The sequence below is a fragment of the Polistes dominula genome, unplaced genomic scaffold, assembly GCF_049000335.1.
Source record: "Polistes dominula isolate Pdom_NZ unplaced genomic scaffold, Pdom_raw_medaka contig_31, whole genome shotgun sequence".
Taxonomy (NCBI): domain Eukaryota; kingdom Metazoa; phylum Arthropoda; class Insecta; order Hymenoptera; family Vespidae; genus Polistes; species Polistes dominula.
This window is the reverse complement of record NW_028300925.1, coordinates 1,745,970-1,764,321: the sequence shown is the minus strand read 5'-3', so window position 1 is coordinate 1,764,321 and position 18,352 is coordinate 1,745,970. Positions and strand designations below refer to the sequence as shown.

The 18,352-nt window shown below is 33.4% G+C and overlaps 1 protein-coding gene across 1 annotated transcript in view; it reads left to right on the top strand.

Annotated features, from left to right (window-relative positions):
• Toll-6 (Toll-like receptor 6) overlaps positions 1-13,874 on the top strand; it is a 90,119-nt gene extending 76,245 nt beyond the window's left edge. Inside the window, 2 exon segments of the mRNA XM_015317711.2 lie at positions 12,220-12,301; positions 12,962-13,874. The gene's annotated coding sequence lies outside the window, so the exon portion shown is untranslated.
• Positions 13,875-18,352: the final 4,478 nt, after the last annotated feature.

Genomic DNA, 18,352 nt, shown 5'->3' with positions numbered 1-18,352 from the left:
ACTCTCTGCTAACGCTTTCTGCCTCATCTCTTCTTGCTTGTTGTTCATCGTTTTTAACAACACACCATCTATATTTCCTACAAAACTTTTCATCTCATTCTCATCTCTTTCTCTCTTTTTCTTTTATAGTTTTTTTTTCTTTTTTTTTTTTTTTTTTTTTTTTTAACATTAAAGCAAACCTTTGTCTCATCTCAATTTTTTTCTTGACGACATAACTGGATGAAATAGAAATTTTCTAGACTATTTGTAATACAAGTGTAATAAACGTGTGTGTATGTATTTCATTTATTCGAGCAAAAGATACTATATATATATATAATGTAGGAGAAAAAGTTTGAATTAATATCACGTTCAAAATGTTAAGAAGAATGTTTAATATTTTTCATCATGAATATTAAACGTTAATTCAATCAAGAAATAAAGTTAAAGTACCAGTAAAATTCTCTTTTCGTTGCATTTTTGTTTTGTTCTATTTACGTAAGAGCCACTGAAATATTTCGTGTCATCTTCGTTATCAATTTAAAATATTTAATATTTGCTTTTTAATAAAATCTTTTTAATAAATTTCAATACTCTGAAACATATCTTTGTATTATTAAACTTGTCAATTTGAAAATCCAGGGTAGTTCTTTTTATGAAAGTAGTGTAAGTAGATCTTTGAAAAAAAAACCCCGAAAAAAATAAAAATAAGCCAATAAAACACTCGGAAATTTTATTTATATATTCGTAAGAATATTACGTATTTTTTAAATTCATTCTCTCTCAAAAAAAAAAAAAAAAAAGAAAAAAAATAAATTACACATCGTTTTCATAATAAACTGATTTTTAAATGCTTCGCATTACATAAGGGAACATCAATTATATAAAATTGTTGAGTCGAGGTAGAAAATGTACGAGGGAATACTACTAAAGGGTTCGTTGCATGTACGTAAATCCACACTATCTTAGGTATTTTATTATAGATAAATATTCGGTTTGTTCGTGTCGTTTGTACGGAGTCCTTATCTCTCTTACATTGTTCCAGGGGGTTGGTTAATTACGAGCGTAGTTTTAAATCAAGGTAGGTAACGTTGATGGTGGTAGTCTATTTCACTTCTGCGACCAAGATTAACTGGGTCGTTAAGATTGCGGCGAGTTGTCGAGAGTAAGATTTGCCGTTTTTCCTTTCTCGTAAATAAATGAAGAACGAACGCCTCGTTTTCATCTTACAATTAGTATGAGAGAGATACAGAAACAGAGACAGAGAGAGAGAGACAGAGAAAGGGAGAGAAAAATAGAAAGAAATATCTACGAGATAAGGGCTAAAAAGAAAATGGAAGATGATGATGATGAGCAAAAAGAAAGAGAGAGAGAGAGAGAGAGATTTAAAAAAAAAAAGATAACTTGAGAAAGGGGGTTTATTTACCCCTGTAATAATGTCACGGTCGTCACCAAATCCAGAAACACGCGACTTTACACTGCGGAACGAAAAATGAAAGAAAGAAATAAAGAAAAGAAAAAGACAAAAAAAAACCATTTTACAACAGCCATGGGACGTCGCGTTTCCTTTTTATAATTTTAAATATGACATCTCGTGAAACGTCCGGGGAATTTCGAAAGGCTCAACTTTAATATATATATATATATTTTGGGTTACCTCGTTTTTTCTCTTGAAATAATAGTAGAAAATATTTTTAAAAAATAAAAATCTACGCGTTCTCTACTACTACTACTACTACTACTACTACAACTATTATTACTATTATGGGTGAAGATAAAAAATTTATGAACTTCGTAAATTACTAATCGAAATAACGAGAACGTACGAGTCGTGATTTCAAATACTCATACATATTCTCTCTCTCTCTCTCTCTTTCTCTTTTTATCGTTCGATTTTTGATCGATTTCAATAATCTAGCGAAATATACGTTTCTTGTCATCGACGTAGTCGTATCGTTAACGACATTTAATTAGCGTCAAGAGTAAGTAAGCATCACCTTACCTCCCATCCACCCTCCTATACTCTGCGTCTTTTCAAGTATTGCACTGATGAAAACAAAACTGGAAAAAACCTGTAGAAGAGGAAGGGGAGAAGGGTGAAACAAAGAACAGTTCGATAAGTTTTTTTTTACTTCATTCCATTCGGAAATGAAGAAGCAAGGTATGCGAAAATGGGATGATAAGGTGAAAATAAGAAAAAGAATAAGAAAAAATTCGAGAACGAAAGAGAGAGAAAATAAGAGGATGTGGAAGGAAGAATCGATTAAATTTGATTAGTTGGTAGTATGCACATCCATACATCCATCCATACATACATACATACATACATACATACATACATACATGCATAAGGATCTTTGCTGATAGAAGACATTCACGAAGCGTGACGCATTAACATTAGATCGTTCCAAGCTGATTCTACATTTTCCTTCTCTGTCTTTCTATCTTTCTTCTGGTTAGTTCCCTTTTTCTTTTTCTTCAAAGAAAGCACAAGGGAGATGGCAAGTTGAAGAAGGAGAATGGTCTCGTGGTTGCGCTAATTCTGCATAACAAAAGAGACACGATACCTTTTCATTGTCTTGAAGCACCTGCAGTACGGGGCCAGCAAAGTTGAAATAAGTTAGAAAGAAAAAGATATATATATATACAAAGAGAAAGAGAGTAAGAGAAAGAGAGTCGGTGATAAATATGGTAACAAGTAGTCGGGACTGCTTCGCGTTTGTCCCTATCAGATTCAGGAAGAGGAACGGAGAAACAGTTGCGGACTTTCTGTTAGACATACGACTTGGCAACGGCCACGGCGACTGCGGAGGACCTTCAATTTTAATGAGCCGAAAGCACGAGAGGAGAGAGAGAGAGAGAGAGAGAACCAGCACAAGATAGAAAGAACCACACAGGGAGAGAGAAAGATAGAGAGATAGAAAAAGGATTACTCCAAGGAAGGAAGAAAGTTTTCGTTGGTACCTTTTACTTGTCTCTCTCTCTCTCTCTTTCTCTTTTACTCGCGCGTGCGCGCATGAACAAGAACCTTCGTTCTTACCATAGCTCGTACATCCACGAATTCAACTCTGAAATCTTACCGGGGTGAATTTCATCTCCCACTTTAAATATTGGAGCTGAAGTTTCTTGAAAATACGGCCAAGTCGAGTCAAGAAGAAGAAGAAGAAGAAACATAAGGGGCAAACGGGCTCGCACTATATATCGAGTGGACTCTTCTTTTTCATCCTCATCCTTCTCCTCCTCTTCCTCTTCCTACTTCTATACCCTTTTCTTGTTCTTTTTATTTCACTCGGTAGCAACCAGGGGGTAAGGGTAAGGGTAAGGGTAAGGGTAAGGGTAAGGAACGTGTTTCCGAGTGAAATCAAGAACGTTCTACGTCACGTCGTCTACTCGACCCTAGGTTTATATACTATATATCTTCTTCTATTTGTTGTTCCTTTTCTTTACTTTCTTTTTGAGGTCCTTTTTCTTTCTTGCAAAGCACGCTAAAGGACGTGTTACGAGCTGGTAAAATCCACTCGAACAAGAACCACCCCCCTCCTCACTTGACCACGCTCTTCCTCTTACACGATTTTTTTAAGATTTCGTTTTTTTCTTTTTGTACTCTTTCGTCGGCATTTCTCTTTCACATTTAAAATCGTTTATCCACCTTTTCCCCATTCCATCTCATGCACACACACACACTCTCTCTCTCTCTCTCTCTCTCTCTCTCTTTCTTACATTTCATTAAACAATAATACGATATTAAATATCTGCATTAAGCGATTCGATATCAATATTAAATACATGCATACGTATGTGTATATACGACGATCTCAACACACGTAGATGATTTAAAGAGGGACTAATTGACCGTAATAAATTATGATCGGTTTTGTCGGTAATCGATAAATCGTTCGCTCCTTTAATAGGATCAAAAGGATACCGGTGCACGTTCGAACATTGTCTTCGCCTACACTACGTAAAATTGTCCTCGACGATTAAATGCGAACGATATTTAAAGAGGGGGGTTTGGGTACAGGACGTTCTCGCTCGTTGCAGCTGCACCATATACATCCTCAACTATATATTCATATATATATATATATATGGGATGTATATGAATGCATTATAACTCGAGAGACATGAGAAATTTAAAGCGTAACTCGATCGGCAGGTCACCAATTAGTAAATCCATATGGTTGGTAGTAAAAGAGCTAAGTCGCTTCATAATTCAAGTTTCTACGTTAGAACTCAACCCTTTTCTCTCTATCTCTATCTGACTATATATATATTTCTATATATATATATATATATTTCTCTTTCTATTTCATTCTCTTCATATTCCCTTATGCGTCAGCTGTTACCTCCAAGGATTCGTTTTAATTAATTCTACACTCGTAATGAGAGCATTAATTTCGCCTTTACGATATAATAAATCTAGAAAAAGATGAAAATTTCTCTTTTATCTATATATTATTATTATTATTATTATTATTATTATTATTATTATTATTTATATATGTATTTATTTTTTTAATCTTTTCTTTCATTCTCTTTACTTACTTTATGTGCTTTATTTTTCCTTTCTCTACTTCTTTTACCCACTATCTTTTTTTTGTTTTATTTTTATCTCTCTGTCTTCGTCGTTTCTACCTTATCCTGGGTGACCAACCACCACGAGAAAGAGTTGGAGGAGGAGGAGGAGGAGGAGGAGTACCATCATCGGTCTTAATTAACGCGCTCGCATTAATGCCAAATGGTTGAAACAAAGGCTCTAGCGTTTCCTCTTTGTTCATCCGACATCCAAGCCAAAGTTCTCTCTTTCACACGCTCCGACCGTAGGCAAGGGCGTGTCCACTCGTATAAGAGTTTTCTCCCATCCTCGTCCCTCCCCCCCCCCTACCCGTCTCTTTACCCCTCATACGAAACCAGTTCCACTTGTTTGTAAACACGAAGGAAAGGACTTCTATTCAAGAGCGAAATTCCGCGAGCCCAACGTTCGACTGTTCGTTCATTCGTTCGTTCATTCGTTCGTTCATCCGTTCGGTCCATTTCATTACTATTACATGGCCACTCGCGGCCATCCACGGCTATTCGCGGCCATTGGCCGCATCTTCTGTTACTTTGCCTTTGATCAAACTTTACACATTTATGTATGTATACTGATACACTCACACATCTATTGTAAATATATGTTTATATACGTGTTTATGAACGTTTGAGTATATATACATGTTACTCATATATGTTCTCATCCGTTCATAAACGTGTGTAGATTTATACAAACACCTACACGTACAAGTATCTAGTTTAATTAAACCATCTCACGTGCAAAACCTGTTGTATTTTTATTTATTTATTTAACGCGAATTTAGAATGAAAATAAATCTTTTAATTCAATCATATGTTAATTACCCATTCTATTTTTATTTTATTTATATGTATGTATTGTTTTGAATAAGTTGTACTTTAGACACTCTTTAGTTTAGAAAATATATTTTTTTGTAATAATAAATATTCATCTTAATTATATCTTATTTCTTTATATTGAAGTGTTAAGTATATGAACGAATAAATATCTATAGAAAAGTAATATTTTTCATTCAAAATAAATAGCAATTAATCATTAAATTACTTGCTAAGTTATACTATAAACTGTTGGAAAAGTAGGTATACGCCCTTATGGTATATAAGTATGGTTTTATTTGAAAACTTTTAACCAGTTTATTATAAGTTAGTAATTACGAGGAACTACTCGTAACCTACAAACAAACAAACAAACAAACAAACAAACAAACAAACAAACACACGTGAACATACACACATACAAAACACAAAGAGAAGAGACGACGACCAAACAGTTAGGCGAAATGAAATTTTTGTTCTTCCGACATAAATTTTTGCAGTTATAATTTCCGTTGCTTTAACATGACTAAAATGAATCGTGTGTACGCATATATGAGATAGTTCGAATTTGTCCTTTACAAAGGGCGTAGTACATACAAAAAATCTTCCCTTTGTTATTTACAACCACCATTACCAAAAATGAATACTAACATTGAAATTTATCGATGAATTGATAAACGACTAAAACAAAAATGAAGTAAAAAGTAAAAAAAAAATTGTGTGTACAAATTATCATTTAATTTTCCAAAAAAAAAAAAAAAATTAAAATAAAACAAGCAGATAAAATTATAGTATCGATCGATTGAACGATAGATCGGTTGATCGGTTGATCGGTCACGTACCTAACACGTTTCAAACCTAACTATGTATACATAATATACTTACATGTATACATATATATATGTATTTCTATGTGAACGTATAGAGATAGAAGATACCGGAAACTTCGAGCGATGAAATATCTCGGCGTTACGCTCGCTTAATCGGCACAATACGTATCGCTTGTTCACGCGAGAACGCCTTATCGAGATAATACGTCGCACCACGACCGGAAAGCTTTATACGTCCGGTTTTCCATCGGCTTTGCACTATAATTTAAAGTCTCATAGACTTCCTGCTCGAACTTAACGGACTCGTTCCAATCGTTTTATATACTTATGTACACACATATTACATATAATATAATATAATAATATACATACAGTTATACACGTGACACGTGACATAAATACGAAGAAATGAGATTGAATGATGTTATATGTGATACTTCGAAATGAAATAAAAATGAAAAGAATAATAGGAGGATGAGTAGGGAGTGACTATGACGGTGGTGGTGGTGGTGGTGGTGGTTATAGTGGTAGGGGCAAAGGGGTGTGAATTAAGAGTTATCAGAAAGTACAAAGAGTGTCCATTTGCCATCTGATAATAATTGGAAAAGTTATCGCGGAAATGAAGTTTCCTCAACGACTAACATTTTCCTCCGGAACTATTCCGGTAATGTAAAATGGAGAAGAGAAACTTTCGCATCGGGGAATAACCTCCTCTCTTTGTCGATTCAGCCAACCGAGCAACCGAGCAACCAACCAACCAACCAACCAGCCAACCAACCAACCAACCAAAGAACCAACCAGCCAGCCAACCAACGCCAATTCTAGAATGTAGGTGGCCCAAAAGCGCGCGAGATAGTAGTTCCTTTTTTGAATGATATTACTTTCTTTCCAGCGCAAATTCCCGACGATTGCCTTCGCGGGTTTCTTCGCTGAATTTAAATACGCTCGGCGATTTGTCTAAAGAAATATATGCGAGGGCTGGAGAGGAGAGGGGCTAGGGGCCCTGGAACGGGGGAAGAGGCTTTCGAAAGAAGAAGAAGAAGAAGAAGTTGAAGAGAAGGAGAGTGTATAAGGAGATCGGTTGCAGAGTCGAGAAAAAGAAAGAAAAAAGAAATGAGATTAATGGAACGCTGGATCAGGAGTATCACTCTTTACGAATAATGGTCCTGCATGCTGGGATAACGAATTCTGCTATCCCGATCTTAATACATCATGTTACTCCTGCTCGTATAAAAAACGAAAAAAAAAAAGAAAGAAATGAACCAAAAGAACATGATTTTTGTTTTCAAAGCGTCGCGTCGTCGTAATTTCTAACCGGTAATATTGAATGTGACGTTTTTGTTGGTATACATATGTCTCTCTCTCTCTCTCTCTCTTGTGTTCTTGAGCAAACTGTCGATACGTTTACTGCAATCGAAACTTCATTGACGATTACCGATAAACGAGAAAAATATTAATTACTTTTTCGTTCGTTGATTTTCTTTATTATTATTATTATTATTATTATTATTATTATTATTATTATTACTTTAGTTTTCTCAAAACACACACGTTCACGTGAATTGTATGTGTTTTCACATCCAATACTTTTTATCGTATTAATAACTTCAAATTGATAGATAAATTTTGAAACTTTTTTTCGTAAAAATGGGATCAAATAATTATTTATCATTGTTAATGTTTAATGTTAGAAAAGATAGAAAAAGATTTGAGATTATTAATAGAAACTTGAAAAGTAAAAAGTGTAAAATGACAACGACAAGAACAACAACGAAATAATCTCCCTGTTAAGTTAGATACTTGTACGTGAAAATGGAAAATCGACAGATATGCCGAAGTTTATGCAACGTGGGGTATAGGAGTAGGGTGGTGAGTATTGGGGAGTTGGTGGTGGCAAGAGAGGTGCGGTGTACCGTGAATCCGACGTTTTCATTACTCGGACAAATCGAATTTCCCGCGATTGTATTACTTTGCCACCTCGCTGCCACTGTACTATTTCCATTTTAGTTAACAACTTACGCGAATATAGCCGTTAACGTTGTCGTTTTCCTCCCTAGTTGTTTCTATGGGGAGGTGGGTATTGGGTAAGTAAGAAAAAGAAAGAAAGTAAAGTGATCTTCAATTTGAAGCATAGTATTTTCTTCGATACATTTCTAATTTGTAAATTTTAGAAAAATCATTCTAACAAAAACCATAACACACTATTGATGCAGTAGTTCGTTCATTTGACATATTTACGGGGACGGATAAAAGAAAGCAATATCGATTATTTGAAAAGGAAAAGAATTTTCAAGGAAAAAAGGAAAGCTCTTTTCCTCTAAAAGCAACTCGCCATTTCGTCTATACTACTTTTATACCTACTACCTACGAAAAGGTAAATAATCTCATTGCTGTTACCCACTTTCTTCGATACACTACTTTACTTTCTTTTTTCTTCTTCTTCTTCTTCTTTTTCCTCTTCCTCTTCGTCTTGATAAAATCTTTCCCTAGTTAAGCTGATATTTATTAGGTCAGTATTTTCCTACTTTATTGATAAGTAATTTAAATAAAATATCGATGTGTGTGTAATAATAGATAAAGGTATTTTTCGTTGCTTTTTTATCAAAACTACTTCTCATTCATTCTAACATAAACTCGTAGTCATATTATACGCGTAGTATTACCAAACTGGTTTTGTAATATAAATTTTGCCATAGTTGCGTGTCCAGAAATTTTGTAACTTTGCTCAAATTTCAACGACTATGCTTGCGTGAGGTCTTACGTGTCAAGCTTTTAAAAGTTCTTATATATATATATATATATATTATAATTTAATACTAAACTAAATAATTAATATTTCAAATAATATATCAATAAGTAAACCTCTTGAGTAATACAAAAAAGAATATATATATCTTTTTTATCCATTTTCCATTAAAAAAAAAAAAAATTGCAATTTGATCAGAGATGAGATTGCGAGTGAACGAACGAGTGGAGCAATATTCGCGTCTAAAGAAAACTATATTACGAAAGTTCGATATAAAATGTCTAATGATAAAGATCAAACTGGAAAAAGGTGTCGAACGATTGGCAGGTTTTTTTCCTTCATTTCCACCCTACCCCTACCCCTACTCCCCCCTTTCCTTCTTTCTCTCTCTCACTCTCTTTTTCTTTCACAGGACGTCCAAGCCTTTCAAATCGATTTGTAGCCTTCCTTCCATCCTTTCTTCCTTCCTTCCTTCCTTCTTTTCAAAGAGGAATAGAAAAAGTCCGATCAGAAGAAGGTGATATCGAAATCGGTAGTGACTGCCGAGAATGAATCTCCCCCTCCCCCCCCCATTCCATTCCATTCCAACGATCTGTCATCCTGTCCTCGCACAGCTTTAATAATTCAAACGCGATACTAATCACGTAACTCGAGCAAACGACGATTCTTCCATCCTTCCATCGTGTTATAAAACCTTGAATTTCGTCCTGTCATTTACTACACACGACGACGACGACGACAACTACCCACGTCTTTTATGTTATAACATATGTCAATCTGAAAAGAAAAAGAAAAAGAAAAAGAAAAAGAAAAAGAAAAAAAAAAAAGAAAAAACTATGAAGAAAATATAAGAAATGAAAAATTAACGAGAAGAAAAAGAAAAAAAAATCCTCCCACGATAAGAACTGCAAGGGGTAAGGGAGATTCAAATAAAGAAGAAAAATTTAAATCAAACCTTACGATAGGCAAAAAAAAAAGAATTTCAAATGAAATTAACGATCGATTAAATCGAATTCGTTTGCAACAGAAAAGAAAAAAAAAGAAACAAAAAAAAAACTCGTTGTTTTTCTCATTTGAAAACAAACGATAACACGCGTTTTGGCGATTTTCCAATCAAACCTTTCCCACCAACGATCCTTCTTCTCTCTCTCTCTCTCTCTCTCTCTCTCTCTTTTAACCGACACACGTTCCACAACTACCATGTTGCGTTTCTGCGTTTGGCCGGAAGTGATTTTTCGCAATCAATAACTTCACTGTTTACGTACCGTGTCCTCTTTCTCTCTTTCTCTCTCTCACTCACTCTCATAGTAAACGTTCGTATCGACTGCACCCTTCTCATCCTACAACGGTCCTCTTCACTCCTCCTCCTCCCTTCAACTACACCGACATCACCGCAACCCTCAAACCATTACTTTTTCACTCGAGCAGTTTTCCTCCTCCTCCTCCTCCTCCTCCTCCTCTCACCCCTTCAGTACCTTCTCATTCTTCTCATCCTGCGGGCCATACCGTAATTACATTACGCGTACAAACGCAAAGACTTTTGCGGTTCGTAACTTTTCTCTCCCTCCCCCCCCCTCCCTTCCTACCACCCCCTCCCCCCCAACGTTCTCTTACTCTCTTTTTCTTTCCTTTTGCACATTTATCAATGCCTCCTTTACTTCTTCACTCCTTTTCACAAGGGCTTTTCGACGATCTAAATTTATTGGAATCATCCTACCTAGAGAGTACGATGCCCCTCGAGTGGAAACAATAAACGATTGACGCCGCGTGCTGTTGGATTCCGATTGTTCGTTCTCTTCTCCTCCTCTTCCCATTCCTCTCTTTCATACCACCCCTTTCTCTCATTCTCTCTCACTCACGATCGGTGCGTGCCAAGCTTTGTTTATATTTTAATTTTTTTTTATTTTGTTTCTTCCTTTCGATCCTCAATGGAATTCATCGAAGTGTATTCATCGTGTGCCTCTGTACTCTATCTCTTTCTCTTTCTATCTTATTCTTGTATTTTTTTGTCTTTTTATCTTCGGATAAATTATTTGTATTCTATATGACGCGTGAAAAAATTTTATGGATATTTTTTTGCATTTATTTATTTATTATATTCATCGTCGGGAATAATAATATTAGGTATTTTTATTTGTTTTAATACACACACACACACACACACACACACTCTCTCTCTCTCTATCTATCTATTTTTTTCACATACTTTGTTTGGTATATTTTGTCTCAAATAATATTGTACACTCTCTTAGGAAAAGATATTTCAAAGGATATTCATATTTTTCTATCGCTCATGGAGAATCGAAAATTATCCTGACGGGTGTTGCGAGGGCACGTAATAAGGTCGTGCATTGACTCAACGTGTCAAGCGTCTTCTTCGCGTTATAAGGAAAAAAAAAAAAAAAAAAAAGAAAAAAAGGAAAAAAGAAAAAAATTAGAAAAAAGCAACAAAAAAAAACACACACACACACAGCGATGGAAGATGAAAAATAAAAAGTAATATAAAAAAAGATAGGAGGGTGTGAGTGGGAGGTTTAAAAAAAGATGAGAAAATAGAGAAATGTTAGTGGTAAAACGAAATTGTAAGGACACGCAATTTCTACCGAAAGACTTCTTCCACTACTCGCATTTTCGAAATAGTATCCTTCTGATACGTTGTGACGTTCCGTAAAAGAAACAGATATAGAAATAGAAATAGAATGAGGGAAGAGTAAGAGAAGAAACGTAAGGGTGGTGGTAGTAACCTCGCGTGGCCATCTCATCGTAAAAAGAAAATACAATTCGATGCAGCAGGATGCACACACAGCGATGTGGAAGTTTAAATGCATTTTTCGAAAGTTAACTTGATATCCTCAAAAGAGTCGTCTTATTCCTTTTTACGAAAAGGGCTCCTTTTTACGTTTATATATATATATATATATATATATTCTCGTTTATAAAACAAATATTGTCAATGTTATACAACGTTATATTGACAATGTTTCTTTCTCTCTCTTTCTTTGTATTTGATTTCATTTGAAAATCAGAATAATGTATAAATCTTTTCTGTACATGTATATATATATTTGTTTGCATCACGTCATCGTTATACTTTATACAGTAAAATTATATTTTTCGACGTTTGAGAAATGATCTTTTTTTTACATAAAAAAAAAAAACAACTTGCCCGATGTTTCAACGACGACAAATGCGAACCAACGAAAACAAGATTTCAAAGAAATTTACGAGATTTTTCCTTCATTTCTATCGATTTACTTTTCTTCTTTTCTATTTCAGATGTGAAATGTTGCCAGAAGTATTATCACAATACACTACTACGTATCCCGAGAGTAATTGGAAATCGCAGCAACGGGGAAAGGTGAGTTTCGATAAACTTCTCTTCATTGTTTTATCGGGAAATCGTTATGTATCCATTATCTATTCAAATTGATCAGAACGTTCGAAGTAAAGTGAATGATAATAAAAGAAAAAAAAAGAAAGAAAAAAAAAGAAAATAATATGCAAATGAAAAATAAAGTGCGCAAATAATCAAATAAAATTAAACAAACGAAAAAAAAAGTGTTGAGAAGGAAGGAAGACGGGGGCAAAAAAAAAAATAAAAAAAATAATAATAAAAAAAAAATAAAATTAAAACAAGACTCGTTAGCTCGAACGAGGGGTAGAGAAAAGAAATTTCATGAAAATTTTCAACCCACTATCGATCGTGTATACGCGTGTATGTGTGTACGTATATATATATATATATATAACACATATGCACGCACGTATTCACATATGCACACTTACTTTAACTTGCGTTGTAAAATACACGTATATATAAATATATTCAACGTTATTTCGTTCAATTTCACGTGCTGATTATCGGACGGTTCGATAATATGATAATCGAATATTTTCACTTGCAAATAAATGTCAATCGTATGTAATACGATAACCGATAGACAGCACGGATAACACATTAATCAATAAGTAAATAACTTTTGCCCTTTCTTGTTTTTATTTGTCTTTTCTGTTTCAGGAGCTTCTGTGTCGCGTCGTTCCTCGCATCATCGAATCCCAAGGTCCCAACAGATGCGATTTAACTTAACATTCCCTATCTTTCTTTCTCTTTCTCTCTCTCTCTCTCTCTCACTATCTCTCTCTCTCTCTCTATTTATTATCAAGACAAATATTTCTCACCAGTAATCCACAATTATATCCTTCTATCCGGAGATAAGATTTAAAAAAAAAATAAATAAAAAATAAAAGTAAGAATAATAAAAAGAAAAAATACATACACGGTGTGTGTTAAGCAAAAAAAAAAAAAAGAAAGAAATAAAAGAAAAGAAAAAAAAATTATAAACAAACACGTAAATTAAAGTAAACGACTTATTCGTATTTTTGAGAATCGTGATATAGCTTCGTAGTTGCGCAAAAAAAAAAAAGTGTAATTAGAGCGAAAAAGTAAAATAAAAATAAATAAATAATACAGGAAATAAAAAAAAAGATTAATTAAAAATAAAATTACAAATAAATAATAAAATTAAATTAAATTAAATGAAAAAAGCCCACGACTATTGTGTATAGCGAGGAACAATAAACCTTGCAGCACCCTTGTATTTGCAACGAAAATAACATTTTTTCTCTATCTATCTATCTATCTATCTATCTATCTCTCGTTCTCTTTTTACTTGATGAACATAGTTTTAATCAATCGATCGATTATTCATTATTACGTAAAACAAGAAAAAAAGTTAATAAATAAATAAATAAATAAATAAATAAATAAAACAGGTTCTTCGAAAAGTAATGTAACGACTCGTTTAAACAAATGAAAAACTCGAAACGGTGATTTAATGTAAATAGTACACGGTTTTGTATATTTGTAATATAGATAGGGCATTTTATTATAAACAATAAAGTTATTTATATATATTTTAATCACAACGAAAGCATTTCATAATTTTTTTCCCCCTAAAAACCCCACATCTCCTCTCTTCAGTAAATAAATTTCCTCTTATACGATAACTTCGATCATTTTTTTCTCTCTCTCTCTTATCTTTGAACTACTCTACGTTCATTAGTATTCGTTTTGATAAAAACATTATAAACAAACTGAAAGGGTTCTATGTTAGTTGGAGCTTTTCGAAATATATATATATGTATATGTATGTATAAAGCATGGTGCTGTGTAAGCTCTTGGTAAAACCCTACTCGATATTTTCAACGTTGTAACGTCGTAGTACAAGACGGATCGACGAAGGACGTAAATTGTACGATCTAAGCGGCTTCCCTCGACTTTCTCGATCATAAATCATCCCACGTAGTAACTTGCGAGTCGTTGAATTAAACACTTTATCGGAGAAAAGAATCTTTTTCTACCTTTCTATCTTTCTTTTTTCCCTTTTTCTTTTTTTGCCCTTCTACCCTTTCCCCTTCCTCATCCTTCCTTCTTTCTTTCTTCAGAAAGGAGAAAAACACGTCGCGCGTGCACACGCGTCAAGTGTAAAAATCATCTGTGACGTTGTATTACCGGGGTAACTTTATTTAAAAAAAAAAAAAAAAAAAATATGTACTGATAAGAAAATATACATTTAATCATTATTAACTTTATTTTTATATTACTTTTTATATAATAATAATAAACATTTTATTTCTCGTTTCTTTCATTCGTCCTATCGATCCAGTTTTCCCATTTAATTTTTCAACGATTAAAATTTGTTTCGAAAAAATAATTTTATAGAAAAATTGATAAGATAATAATTAAATTTACGACCATTTGTATTTATTTAATCTACTATTTGTTATTATAAAAACATTCAAACAATTCTCGAGAGATTGATATTCATAAGAGAGTTGAAAATTGCATTGTTTAAAGTCGACTGGTTGCTGACTGTTGCATTTGTCTGGTCAGCGCAAAAGACTAAATGCAAAAGAAGATGCTAAACTTCAAGGTAAGTTTAAATATAACTCATGGGTACGTTGTACTATAATACTTACATATACACATTCACATGTATATTACACATTGGAGACATACATACGGTATGGTAGAAAATTTTCAACGGTAAAATCCCTTTCGTGAAACCAGGGAAATGCTTGGAATATCCAAACACCGTTGAAGGATGCAACTCACATAAGCAAAATATTCGTAATGCGTATTTATAAAATTCGACTTGTACGTTAGCACAATATTCCTCTTCTCTATATAAAATGAAAGAAGAAACCTTATGTATTTTTGAGATTCTACAGTACAAACCATAGTCATTTATTTCCCGTTACGAATTGGAATTTCTACTCTAAGGCATGAATGCATTATTGCATGTATGCATGCATGCATGCATGCATGCATGCACGGTCACACAGGTATAAGTATTTGTATGTACTCTTGTATCTTCGTTTTTGACGATAGGATCAAGATAATCCATATTGAAATTTTACAAAAGGATATTCGCGATGTATATAAAATCGTGCACGCGCTATTATACCGAATCCATATATTTACTATTGACCGAAAAAAAGAATCCTTTCGTTTTTGCATGGGGAAAATCCCATTTTATATGTTCCAATACTTGTTTACTACTACTGCAATCAGTTTGCCAAAGAATACAAGCTTTGTTGATGTACCTGGTATTATTTAAAACAGACCATTCCAATAATTACATTTGATATTAATGATAGAAAATGAATCGTAGAAAATTTATTTGATTTCTAGTATTTATTATAATAATATTTTTTCATTTTTGTACCTTTTTTCTAATAACAAAAGAAAACAGAAAATATTAATAGAAATTTCTTGTGATCTATATACGATTTTTATGATGCATCAAAATCCATCTGAAAAAAAATAAAAAAAAAAAAAATAAAAAAAATGTATTACCACGAGAATCAACGTAGTATTTTTAAAAACCGATTAGATATCATCCAGAACGTATTTTTCTATCATCGATAACAATCGTGTTATATTCGGGAAGCATGTTTTAAATGTCTCACCCGATATAGAAAAATTGATCTGGATATATACCTAATACCACATATATACGTGAACACTTATATACCGAGAAAAACACACGGAATAGATCGAGAAGGATTTTCCAGGCCGATTGGGAAGCTTTATGCATTGCATATCTAAAAACTAAAACGAAGTATCTCACTCGACAAATCGTAGCCAACGACTAACGCAACGTATATCTCGTTCGATAAAAATAACGAAAGAGAGAATGAGAGAGAGAGAGAGAGAGAGAAAGAGAGATAGAGATAGATAGATAGAAACGTTCGTTTTATATAACACGATTTCACGATACAATATCAAAATCTCATGTGTCAAAGGATTTCAACGATTCGAAATCTTTCAACATTTTTATGGCTACCGGCCAGAAAGATGCTTTCGAGATCGAAGATTGTCGGGATGATTTAACCCGTTTGCACCACCGATATCATTCCTGAAAATTGTGGTATCAGCTGGCACCAATAGCTTCTTCTTCTTCTTTTTCTTCTTTTTGTAGAACACATACAAACACTCATGTTCACATACACATATATATACGAGTGTTTCTTTTTCTAACTCTCGTCTCGCTTTTTACACTTTCTATCATATTCTAAAGATTCCGAGTGTGCTTCGATAGCTTTTCCATGAAACTTACGAATTTCTTCGAAACATTCCGTCCAAGATATTTTTCTACGATAACTTCTACGAAAAAGTGAAAAAAGAGAGAGAGAGAGAGAGAGAGGGTTAAGGGTAGGGGAAAAGAGGTTGCTGGTAAAGGGTGTAAAAGTAGGGGAGTAGCAACGTTCTTTACAACGCAAGTCGATTTCTTCTTCTTTTTCTTCTTCGTTCTTCTTCGTTCTTCTTCGTTCTTTTTCGTTCTTTCTAATAAACTTTTCTTCGAGCACACACACATACACACACACACTCACATACGTTCTTTTTTCGGGGGAGGGTAAAAGTTACTTTTGCGATAAGATGTAAGATTCGATAGAAGGAAATCGTCGAAAAATTTCAAAAGGAAAAGTAGTCTCGATTACACCTAGTAAGTAAGTAAGTAAGTAAGTAAGTAAGTAAGTAAGTAAGTAAGTGAGTGAGTGAGTGAGTGAGTTAGTGAGTGAATCAGGTAAGCCACGAATACTTTGATAATCTATTTCTTTTCATTATTTCATTCAATTTGTTATCTCGATAATGCTCGGATGACAAAAAAAAAGAAATCTTAAACATGATATCATTCTTCTGGAAGAATGGTCTTTCTATTTGTAAAAAAAATGGAAATTATTATATTAAAAAATATTTATATCAGGAATCGAATCGATCGAAATTGTTCAGTGATTTCATTGTTAAAGATAAATACGTTCTATACTATTATTCAAGATTTATCGAAGTAAAAAATAAAGGAATATTCTTTTTCGTCAGATTAATATCGTGTTTCATATTGTATTATTTTAATAGGATAAAAATCTTTAGAAAATTATTTCAATATTTTCAATGTTTTTCTTTGAGAAATATGAATATTAAACAAATCAATTTTATAACGTTAATAGAGAAATTTTCATTATTTTCATAATAAACATTTCGAATGATTTATTAAAAAATAAACAACAACGACAGGACAGAAAAAAAAAGTAAAAGAAATTAAATTTGTTAGCTTTTATTGAAAAATCCCATGCATAAAATGATCATTTCATAGAGATTTCGAAGTGTTCTGTTAAAAGTAACGTATCCACACGAGGATAATCCATTATCCGTTACGCAGTTTTATCGTCTAGAAGGTATACACCATGAAAGGAGAGAAAGTAGAACTTTATCATGAAAGATTGTGGGTAGGTATACTATATATATATATGTATATATAACATAACATACTTACATATATACATATATAGGCAAAAATGTTATCGCGAAATTCGAAAGGGTTTTCATTTTCCTTCAGAAAATGTTCTCCTGAAAAAACATCGTCACAGTTCTCATCCTCTTCATAATGGTCGTCGTCGTCGTCGTCGTCGTCGTCGTCGTTGTCGTTGTCGTTGTTGTCGTAGTTTTCGTCGTTGTGTAATCGTCGTCTCTAACGCTTTATTTCCACACTGTGCTTCTGTAATATTTGCTGCAAGTTATAAAGAGTACTTCTTTCTGGCGCAATTATACGCTTCGCTTGGAAGCCAGCGCGCATCTAGAAAAGCCGTCCCTTACTTTTACCTGTTTTTCAGTCTACGTGAACGCCAAGAGGAGAGCAACGTTCTACCGTTGCTCTTATATCCCATATAAAATTAATATATAATGTATATATATATAAATCAGAACTATGGTGAAAATAATGTTACCATTCTTACAAAAATTGATTAATTATTAGTTGTAACATCCAACTTATTTTTGTTCTATTTAATATTCGTAAATAAGAAATCTATTCTTGCAAAAAAAATTAATTAATATTATATTCACAAT